The 10,648-nt window shown below is 46.8% G+C and overlaps 1 pseudogene; it reads left to right on the forward strand.

Moving 5' to 3' along the window:
- Positions 1 to 9,454, forward strand: part of LOC148138303 (uncharacterized) — a 66,025-nt pseudogene extending 56,571 nt beyond the window's left edge.
- Positions 9,455 to 10,648: the final 1,194 nt, after the last annotated feature.

Raw genomic sequence — 10,648 nt, forward strand, 5'->3', positions numbered from 1 at the left:
TCTATGTGTGTCCGTGTGTTTCTCTGTGTGTGTGTCTGTCTGTGTGTCTGTTTGTCTGTGTTTGTCTGTGTGTCTGTGCGTGTGTCTATGTGTGTCCGTGTGTTTCTCTGTGTGTGTGTCTGCCTGTATGTCTGTGTGTGTCTGTGTGTGTGCATCTGTGTGTGTGTCTGTGTGTGTCTGTGAGTCTGTGTGTGTGTCTGTGTGTGTCTATGTGCCTGTGCGTCTCTGTGTGTGCGTGTCTGTGTGTGCGCCTGCGTGTGCCTGTGTGTGTGTCCATGTTTGGCTATGTGTGTGTGTCTGTGTGTGTTTCCCCGTATGTGTGTGCTTGTGTCTGTGTGTCTGTGTGTGTCCGTATGTTTGTGTGTGTGTCTGTGTGTCTGTGTCTGTGCGTCTGTGTGTGCATCTGTGTGTATATCGGTGTGTGTCTATGTGTCTGTGTGTTTGTATGTGTGTCTGTGTGTGTGCGTGTGTGTCTACGTGTGTGTGTCTATCTGTGTGTGTGTGTGTATCTGTGTGTGCCTGTGTGCCTGTGTGTGTCTGTGTGTCTGTGTGCGTGTCTGTGTGTATCTGTGTGTGTCTGTGTGTCTATCTGTGTGTGTCTGTGTGTGTGTATGTGTGTGTCTCTGTGTGTCTGTGTGTATGTGTCTGTGTGTGTGTATGTGTGTGTGTGCGTGTGTGTCAGTATCTTGTGCGTGCACCTGTAAGTGACTGACAGCGTGTGAGTGTATGATTGAGTGTGATTGTGTCTGTTGTTATAATCTTATCTGTTGTTTCTAACTTTTTCTTCTGTTACTATCTTCGAATGTTAAGGTTGTTGATTCATTCCGGAACTCACACTGGCTGGAGAATCGACCCTGTGTGCGTGCAGGATTTGGTGCCCTATGCTGCAGAATGCCAAAGATTCGAAGGAATTTAACCAAAACATCGCATTTCAATAACATACAGACCAGTATGACATATGTATTGCTAAAATAAAGTCTGATATTAGCTGAATAGCAGGCTTTTATTTGTTTAATTCTATTCCTTCATAAATGAACTGAACTGATGAATTACCACTTCCATTGTTTTGCAAAGTTGCATTGCTACTTTAAATGACTTCCAAATCTGTTTCTCTGACCCCCCCTTTGCAGATCTACTGAATTCACATCCTTACTTTCTGAGGAGTACAGGCAGTCTCCCGGTTAAGAATTTGTACTATTTTTCTGTACATTCACAAGTTGATTAGTGTAAAAATTGGAAAACAATACCGCACAATATGTATTGTTTTAGAGACAAGCTTCCACTTATTCAATGCAACAGCAGTAACTGTTTAAAACTAAATCTAAAAATGAAAGGAAAAAAATTAGAAACCTTGGTATGAGACAGCTGGCCACGCCCAGTCAGGCTACTTCTCTTGTTCTAAACGTTAAAAGAAACCGAGACCTCACAAACTGTTTGATTTATTGACTCTCCGAGTGGACAGCTCTTCACCACTCTCTTAAACCCACTCTTTAGAGACAAAAAAAAAGGCCAAAATAAACTCTCAAACCAACAGCATCACCACAATGCACAGGAAATGAATTCCAAGATCGTGACCCAAAGGTGCTGAAGCGAATCTGATATAATTCCAAGCCAGGATGCGGAATGGCTTGGAGGAGAACTTGCAAGGGGTGGTGTTTTCATGTATCTACTATCTTTGTCCTTTTAGATGAATCTCTGTTGAATTTCTGCAAAGCATCTTATAGGTAGCGTGCATGTCTGCTACTGAGCCTTAGTGGTGGAGGGAGTGGATGCTTGTGGATATGATGTCAATCAGAAGGGAGCTGCTTTGTTCTGGATGGTGTCAAGCCTTTTGAGTGTTGTTGGAACTTCACCCATCCAGGCATGCGGGGAATATTCCATCATATGCCCGATTTGTGCTTTGTAGATGGTGGGAAGTCTCATTATGATTGGGGGCCGGGTTGGGGGCCTCCATCCTACTCCGACCTATCACCCTCACCTTGACCTCTTTCCACCTATCACATTTCCAACGCCCCTCCTCCAAGTCCCTCCTCCCTACCTTTTATCTTCTCCTGCTGAACACTCTCTGCTCATTCCTGAAGAAGGGCCTGTGCCCGAAACGTCGAATCTCCTGTTCCCTGGATGCTGCCTGACCTGCTGTGCTGTTCCAGCAATAAAGTTTCAACTGTGAGAAACAAAGCAGCATCAATACCATTATATTACATTGTCATTCTTCGAACTAAACAATATTACAAAAGAACAATTTCTTGAAGATTTTGTTTAATTTAGCATGATTCCAAAACAGCAATGACCTATCCAGCCTTCACAAAATATTCCCTATACTTTGGGTTCATCCTCCCTTCTCCAGGTTTAATGTTTGGGAATTCATGGCCTGAGCTTTGGAATTATCCCCCGATGATCCAGCCGCACTGAGGTAGAAAGCCATCCCTTGTTTGTTAAAGGCCTACCAGTAACTGTTATGACACAGCTATTGTATGGTCTCATTTACTCTCAGGGAGATGGCTTGATCTATAAATGAGGTGAAATTAAGAATCTAAGATGGATATCACAAGGAGCCAGAGAACGTGAGGGAATTTTCCAATTCTTCACACAAAAAAACTATCTTTCGGCATTCTTGGTAAGGCAATGGTATTTTTCTTTGTGGACAGTGAAGGTCATGGTGTTTATACAACAGATTTCAGGAATACTCCTCATTGCAGAGTCGCTTATCCATCAGAAGAAACTGGGGAAGACATACTCGTGATGCACATTTACTGAGCAGCTCCTCCAGAATGGGTATTAGCGAAGAAAATCATGTCTTGGACGTTAATGCAATGTTTGTGTCCAAATGGGATGTTTGTTGGAATCAAGAAATGTATAGCAATTATCTAGAAATGATTTAGACACTGCCATCAATGAAATATAAATTTTCTCGGAAGAGCACAGACATTACATTTTCAATGTTGTTTTGTCCTCAAATTGTCAGTCCGTCCGTCTACTTTATAAAATCAAATCTTTGGGAAACTTGCTGTAAAATCACCTCTGACTATGAGGTGATTTCCTGTGGTATTTCGTTATGGAAGTCCCACTTCTAATCACTTCTTTCTCCCTCTTACAGCAAACCTACTGACTATCGTCATTCTCTCCAGTGGAAATTATGGACTTTCTAAATGTATCTTGGCTTACACGATTGCCATGGCAACTGCAGATTTTCTGGTGATATTTTTCAATGTCATTGTGTATCACGTTTTCAGTTATCACTTGCCACATTCATTTCTATCCTACACTGCTGTTTGTAAGTTCATTTTCTGTGTTAATCCTGACACAATGGATATGTCTGTGTGATTCACTGTCTTCTTTACCATTGACCAGTGTGTAACGATCTGTTCTCAGAAGTTTAAATCAAACTACTGCACAACCAGAACTGTCACTGTGATTTGAATCAGGGCTGTCTGCCCTGATTTCTTTGGAGAACATACCCTTCTGGTTTGCCTATGAACCCAGCCGAATAATTTCCAGCGCTGCCTGGGACTGTCGTTCCAATATGGTCTTTTAGACATCGCCTGCAGGTGAGGACTACTCTTGGCTGAAAAGTACTTTAGCTGCATGGCTTCCTTTTTGTTTTATATTACTGTTTAACTCTTTGACAGTCCAGCGTATTTTAGGGGCTAGCAAAGTCCGCAAGAGACTGCGGGGTCTCAGCAATGAGAATAGCACCGACCCAGAGATGAAAAGCAGAAGGAAATCCATCATGTTACTGTTCAGTGTATCAGGCACTTTTGTCCTATTGTGGCTAACAGCAGTCATTAACTTTTTAACCAGCAAACTCACCACAAAAGCGTATTACCGAGGGGATCACCCAGCTCCAACCTATATTGCCACTCAGTCTGGTTACATTCTCATTCATTTGAGCTCCTGTACAAACCCATGTATATGTGTAGCTACACAAACCAAACCACAAACCAGGAACTGGCAAGTGATCACATTTGGCAACAAGCTTTTTTACATTGTCAAGAAGTCAAGAAAGACAACTGTATCAATGAGGCAGAAAACTCAAAAAGGGATCATGCTGTAAGGTTGAGTGAAGTAGGAGTTGATGGGAAGGGTGAGGGCATTAACAAATTAAAAATACTATACATGAATGCACGAAGCATTAGAAATAAGATGGATGAGCTTGAGGCTCTTTTGGAAATTGGCAGATATGATATTGTGGGGATAACTGAGACGTGGCTTCAAGTGGACAGGGCCTGGGAAATGAATATTCAACGCTACACGTGCTATCGCAAGGACAGACTGATGGGCAGAGGGGGTGGGGTTACCATGTTGGTAAGGGAAACTATTCTATTCCTTGCGCGGGGGGACCGAGAATCAGGGGATGTAGAGTCAGTGTGGATGGAGCTGATAAATTTTAAGGGTAAAAAGAACCTCTTGGGAGTTATCTAGAGGCCTCCAAACAGTAGTCTGGATGTCGGATGTAAGTTGAATCAGGAGCTGAAATGTTACTAATTGAAATTAGTAACATCGCAAAGATGTTACTACAGTTGTTGTGGGGGATTTCAACATGCAGGTAGACTGGGAGAATCAGGATGGTATTGGACCTCAAGAAAGAGACTTTGTGGAGTGCCTCCGAGATGGATTCTTAGAACAGCTGGCGCTTGCGCCTACCAGGAAGGAGGCAATTCTGGATCTGGTAATGTGCAACAAACCAGAATTGATCAGGGACCTCGAAGTGAAGGAGCCATTGGGAAGTAGTGACCATAATACAATAAGCTTCGATCTGCAATTTGAGAGGGAGAAGGTACAATCGGAAGTGACACTATTTCTGTTGAATAAAGGGAACTATGGAGCTATGAAGGCGGAGCTGGTCAAAGTTCAATGGTGCAATACCTTAGCAGGGGTGGCAGCGGAGGAACAAAGGCAGATATTTCTGTGTATAATGCAGAAGATGCAGGATCAGTTCGTTCCATAAAGGAACAAAGATCCCAGGAGGAGGCATGGGTGGTCGTAGCTGACGAGGCAAGTTAAGAAACATATCAAGTTAAAAGAGAAAAAGTATAACATAGCAAAGATAAGTGGGAAAACGGAGGACTGGGAAGCTTTTAAAGAATAACAGAGGGTTACTAAGAAGGAAATACGCAGAGAAAAAATGAGGTATGAAGGTAAACTGGCCAAAAATATACAGGAGGATAGCAAAAGCTTTTTTAGGTATGTGAAAGACAAAAAAATGGTTAAGATTAAAATTGGGCCCTTGAAGACAGAAACAGGGGAATATATTACAGGGAACAAAGAAATGGCAGAAGAATAGAATTGGTACTTCAGATCTGTGTTCACTGGGGAAGACACAAGCAATCTCGCTGAGGTAACAGTGGCTGAAGGACCTGAACTGAAGGGAATTTATATTTGCCAGGAATTGGTGTTGGAGAGACTGTTAGGTCTGAAGTTTGATAAGTCCCCGGCGCCTGATGGTCTCCATCCCCGGGTACTGAAGGAGGTGGCTCGAGAAATCGTGGATGCGTTGGTGATTATTTTCCAGAGTTCGATAGATTTGGGATCAGTTCCTGCGGATTGGAGGGTGGCTAATGTTGTACCACTTTTTAAGAAAGGTGGGAGAGAGAAAGCAGGAAATTATAGACCAGTTAGTCTGACCTCAGTGGTGGGAAAGATGCTGGAGTCTATTATAAAGGATGAAATTACGACACATCTGGATAGTAGTAACAGTATAGGTCAGAGTCAGCATGGATTTATGAAGGGGAAATCATGCTTGACTCATCTTCTGGAATGTTTTGAGGATGTAACTCTGAAGATGGACGAGGGAGATCCAGCAGATGTAGTGTACCTGGACTTTCAGAAAGCTTTTGATAATGTCCCACATAGGAGGTTAGTGAGCAGAATTAGGGCGCATGGTATTGGGGGCAAAGTACTAACTTGGATTGAAAGTTGGGTGGCTGACAGGAAACAAAGAGTAGTGATAAACGGCTCAATTTCAGAATGGCAGGCATTGACCAGTGGGGTACCGCAGGGATCACTGCTGGGACTGCAGCTTTTTACAATATATGGTAATGATATAGAAGAGGGTATTAGTAATAACATTAGCAAGTTTGCTGATGATACTAAGCTGGGTGGCAGGGTGGAATGTGAGGAGGATGTTAGGAGATTACAGGGTGACCTCGACAGGTGAGGTGAGTGGTCAGATGCATGGCAGATGCAGTTTAATGGGGATAAATGTATGGTAATCCACTTTGGTGGCAAGAACAGGAAGGTAGATTATGACCTAAATAGAATCAATTTAGGTAAAGGGGCAGTAAAAAGAGATCTGGGTGTTCTTGTGCACCAGTCAATGAAGGTAAGCATGCAGGTATAGCAGGTCGTGAAGAAGGCTAACAGCATGCTGGCCTTCATAACAAGAGGGATTGAGTATAGAAGCAAAGAGGTTCTTCTGCAGCTGTACAGGGCCCTGGTGAGACCACACCTGGAATATTGTGTGCAGTTCTGGTCTCCAAATTTGAGGAAAGACATTCCGGCTATTGAGGGAGTGCAGCGTAGGTTCACGAGTTCAATTCCTGGAATGGCGGGACTACCTTACGCTGAAAGACTGGTGCGACTGGGCTTGTATACCCTTGAGTTGAGAAGACTGAGAGGGGATCTGATTGAGACATATAAGTTTATTAAAGGATTGTACACTCTGGAGGCAGGAAACATGTTTCCGCTGATGGGCGAGTGCTGAACCAGAGGACACAGCTAAAAAATACGGGGTAGACCATTTAGGACAGAGATGAGGAGAAACCTCTTCACCCAGAGAGTGGTGGCTGTGTGGAATGCTCTGCCCCAAAGGGCAGTGGAGGCCCAGTGTCTGGATTAATTTAAGAAAGAGTTGGATAGAGCTCTCAAGGATTGTGGAATCAAGGGTTAAGGAGATCAGGCAGGAACAGGATACTGATTAAGGATGATCAGCCATGATCATATTGAATGGTGGTGCAGGCTCGAAGAGCAGAATGGCCTACTCCTGCACCTATTGTCTATTGTCTATTGTTCTGCAGGCAGATGTGGCATTGTGATAGTAGGGCTTGGGTAGCAGCAGCGAATCCCGGTGCATACCAGCTCTGATTGACAGTGTGCATCATGACTCTCCTCCTGGTCTGGCCAATGCCGTGGGCTGCTAGGGCCAGTGTGTGCTAGCGGGACGGGGAGGGCGAGATGGAGGTCCGCGAGTGCAGCATATGCTGATGCTGGTTCCTACGTTCCGGAAGCTGTACAGTGGAACTGACAGACAAAGCTGCCTGTCAGTGTCACCCAGCGAAGGAAAGATAAAGTGGGGGATTAAGGGGCCGTTATAACAGGGAAAGGAGGGGGTCGAGAAGAGCGTGGGCAGGAGTGATGGGACAGGCATAGCAGGAGCTTGTCTGCTGAGGGGATTCCAGGCTGCGGGTGATGGCAGCATGCTATATGGAATAGCGGGTGGCCAGAATTTCCAGTGTGAGGTCCTCTGGGGAACAGTGAATGCTGGCATTTAGTTTTCTGTTGGCCAAGGAGGGCAATTGGGCAGGTAGCGGCAATGATGGACACATCAGGGACAGTGGCTGGTCCGGTACTAAAATTCACAGTTTGGGAGAGTGGCTCTGTCATGGGCACTCCTGAAACCCTTACTGTACGGACAGTCTTGGAACTCGGGGATAGTTCCACAGAGGGAGGCGCAGACGAGTGGGTGTCCCTGGAATCCACCAGGAAGGCAATGAGTCGCCACCCCCCCCCCCCCACCCCACTTCCACATCCATCATCGGGTTTTCCGATGGGGAGTTGGACAGGTGTATTGAGACCGCCTGCAGATCCTCCCTCTCCTGACAGCCCGAGTTTGCTTCAGGGGCAAGGGGGGAGGGATCAGCCACAGAGCAGGCAGCTTGGCGAAGCTGCCACTGTGGGGTGGTGGGCTGTGCCTGTGGGGAATGGTGGGGGGGATGGAGGGGCCTGGCCGTCTCTGCTTGGGTGGTAACCAATAGCGTTTAGCTAAGTGTCCTGGTTTGCCACAGTTCCAGCATGGTCCTTTAAAGAACCCCATAGGTCTGTATACTAGTCTGGCTGTGACCCTCGGGCGGTCCGATTGTACAATTCGGGGGGATGCCCCCATCTGCCTTGGTGTGGTGAGCAGTCCATTCCCATCCAGGTTAGTGAGTGTGGTTAGAGTGTCCCCCCCAGGACGTTGTTTGCCGGGTTAATTTGTGTACTTTGTGTATCCATGGGCATATGTAGGGAGCATGGATTTGACGACAGTCTGTGCAGCCAGCTTCCAATTCTCTGTTAAGTGGATGCCTGCTGAAAAGCTCCAGGTCTCCCTAAAGTGGGCAAGGAAGTCTGGCAGGGACACATCCGTTTTCTGCAGACACCAGGTAACAGCACGAAAGTCTGCATGCTGCCTTGCACTCGTTTTTATTGCCTCCTTCACAGTGCTGTCCAGCCATCTGTCCCGATCTGCAGCAGTGTCCCAGGGTTGGGTGGGGGAGTTCATGGTAGAGCGAATGGCCACCCAGTGGGTACCATAGGAGGATTGTAACAGGGTCTGCACATCGTGCAGCAGACAGATCTAAATGGTGGACATTTGGAACAGCCAATTATAAAATGCGAGTGGTCTTTTAAATGGGTTTGGGGCATCCTTCCACATGGCCCGGACCTCTGCTGGGTCCAGGGCTTATCAAGGGGAGTAAATCCAATCCTAATTCGTGGAAGCTCGCATTCAGTGCCCTGATTTTTCTGGGCAGCTGCCGTGCTGCGTATGAGCTTGGGGTTATTATCTGAGTGGGGCAGCGGTAGTGAGTCAGAATGCTCAGCGGCTGCGGTGTCCTGCTGCTGGCTTCTTGTGGGCTGCGTGGTAACAAAGGCGGCCACTTCAATTAGCAGCAGGTCTGGCTCTGGGGCTGGTAGGAGATGTTTAGGGTATTGTGGGGCGTAGGGTGGCAGGGCTGTTCCCGGGGTTGTGGGGTGGGGGGGCAAGTGAAGGGTATCCGCAGTCGGTGTTTTATTGCTTCAGTCTTGAACTTGAGGTGGCTGGAGGTGTTTGGCAATGTCCCAGAATTTTGAGAGACACTGCAAGATGTAGACAGTGTCCCATGAGGGATTCCCGTGCCCCTCTGTAATAGCCTGCAGTCAATTTTATCAATTTTGAAGGACCCCCCACCCCCCCAGGTGGCCAATACGCTTGGGACGAGGCTAAAGGTCCCCTATGAATGGGATAACGTAACGGCTGTCCCCTGTGTCTTTTAGCACAGTGTCTGCCAGTTACCCAGGTTTAACAAGAGCACCTCCTAGCTTGTTCCTGAAATTCACGTATCTGCTATGCCTTTTCAGGGTAGTCTTGTTCATTTTCGCCCCGGGCCGTTCTCAACACGTGTTTGGGGTTGCCCAGCTCCCACAGCTGGCATCTCCCCGTCAGACGGTGGATGTCCGTGCCCCCTTGGCATCTTGGACATCCTGGGATGATTTGTAAGCGTGCTGTGCTTCGGCTTTCTTGGGGAAAAAAAAAACAGAGAGAGAGAGAGAGAGAGAGAGCGCTCACCGAGCACACAGACAGGGAGAGATTGACAGGTTCGGCAATAATGGACAATCGAGCGTGTAATCGCTGACAGCAAAGCAAACAGACACTTAAACACTGAACAAACACAGCCAGGTGGGACACCTGACACTGACAAGATAGGCCCTCAGTGACTGATGAACAAGCAGAGAAGGGTGGGGGTGTTAATACATTATCAATAAAACTTGTGCAGAACTTCCTTTCATAAGCACTGATGGTTCCTTCAAAGCAAAAAAAAACCATCATAGATCACCAAATGCCAATTAAATCAAATCATCTCTGGATCTTGAGCTGCAGGGACTGAAGCAGACATTCACTCACCAGCAAGCAAATGTGCAGACAAGGCCGAACACAAACAGTCAAAGTTTCTCCAAGGGTCAGTGTAGACGTGCCTCAGAGCATTAGGACCCTGTTGAGTACCTGCATGAATTGTGACAGGCTGCAGGTCAGTCTCTCTCTCTCTCTCTTTCTGTCTCTGCTGCCCTGTGCAGCTGGGAAGCCAGTACCACAGCCACCTCATCCTGCCCCCCCTCCCCCAACCCCGGATCAAGTTGTCAGCAACAAGGTGAAGTGTGGGGTACTGAGGGAAGGGGGCTGGCAGGAGTACTTTTTAACAGAGTTTTCGGGACTCTGTGATTTTAACTTGGGTTGGTAGTGGGAGCTGACCACTTCCTTTAACTCCTCTCAACTCAGGCCACGCAGGGTCGCCTTCCTACCTTCCCTATTCTGCTCCCAGACAATATTGGCTGGTGACCTTACCTCGCGTCAGTGGTTACCCTGGTGCTTGGTACTTCCTTGAGAGAGTCAGTGTCCGCGGACCACTGCCACAGCAGGACAGGTTAGACCTGTCCGCAGGGCGCTCCTTCTCTCTAGGGTTGGGGTCCCACAATGTCACGGACCTCTGGTTCGAGCTGGGAATAGAGAACAGACTGCAGCACCTACAAACACAAATACAAACAGGACAAACTCAGGAGAGGAATACAGGACAAACACAACACAGACAAACAAGACAGCAGGGACCCTGTCAATGAACCATGATCTGTAGATGTCTTAGTATCAAAGCGAAAATTTAATCGACGATCTCTCCATCTATCTTGCTGGACTTTCTCT

This window comes from Chiloscyllium plagiosum, unplaced genomic scaffold, assembly GCF_037043375.1.
Source record: "Chiloscyllium plagiosum isolate Xiang-an unplaced genomic scaffold, Cpla_swu_hap1 HiC_scaffold_40, whole genome shotgun sequence".
NCBI lineage: Eukaryota > Metazoa > Chordata > Chondrichthyes > Orectolobiformes > Hemiscylliidae > Chiloscyllium > Chiloscyllium plagiosum.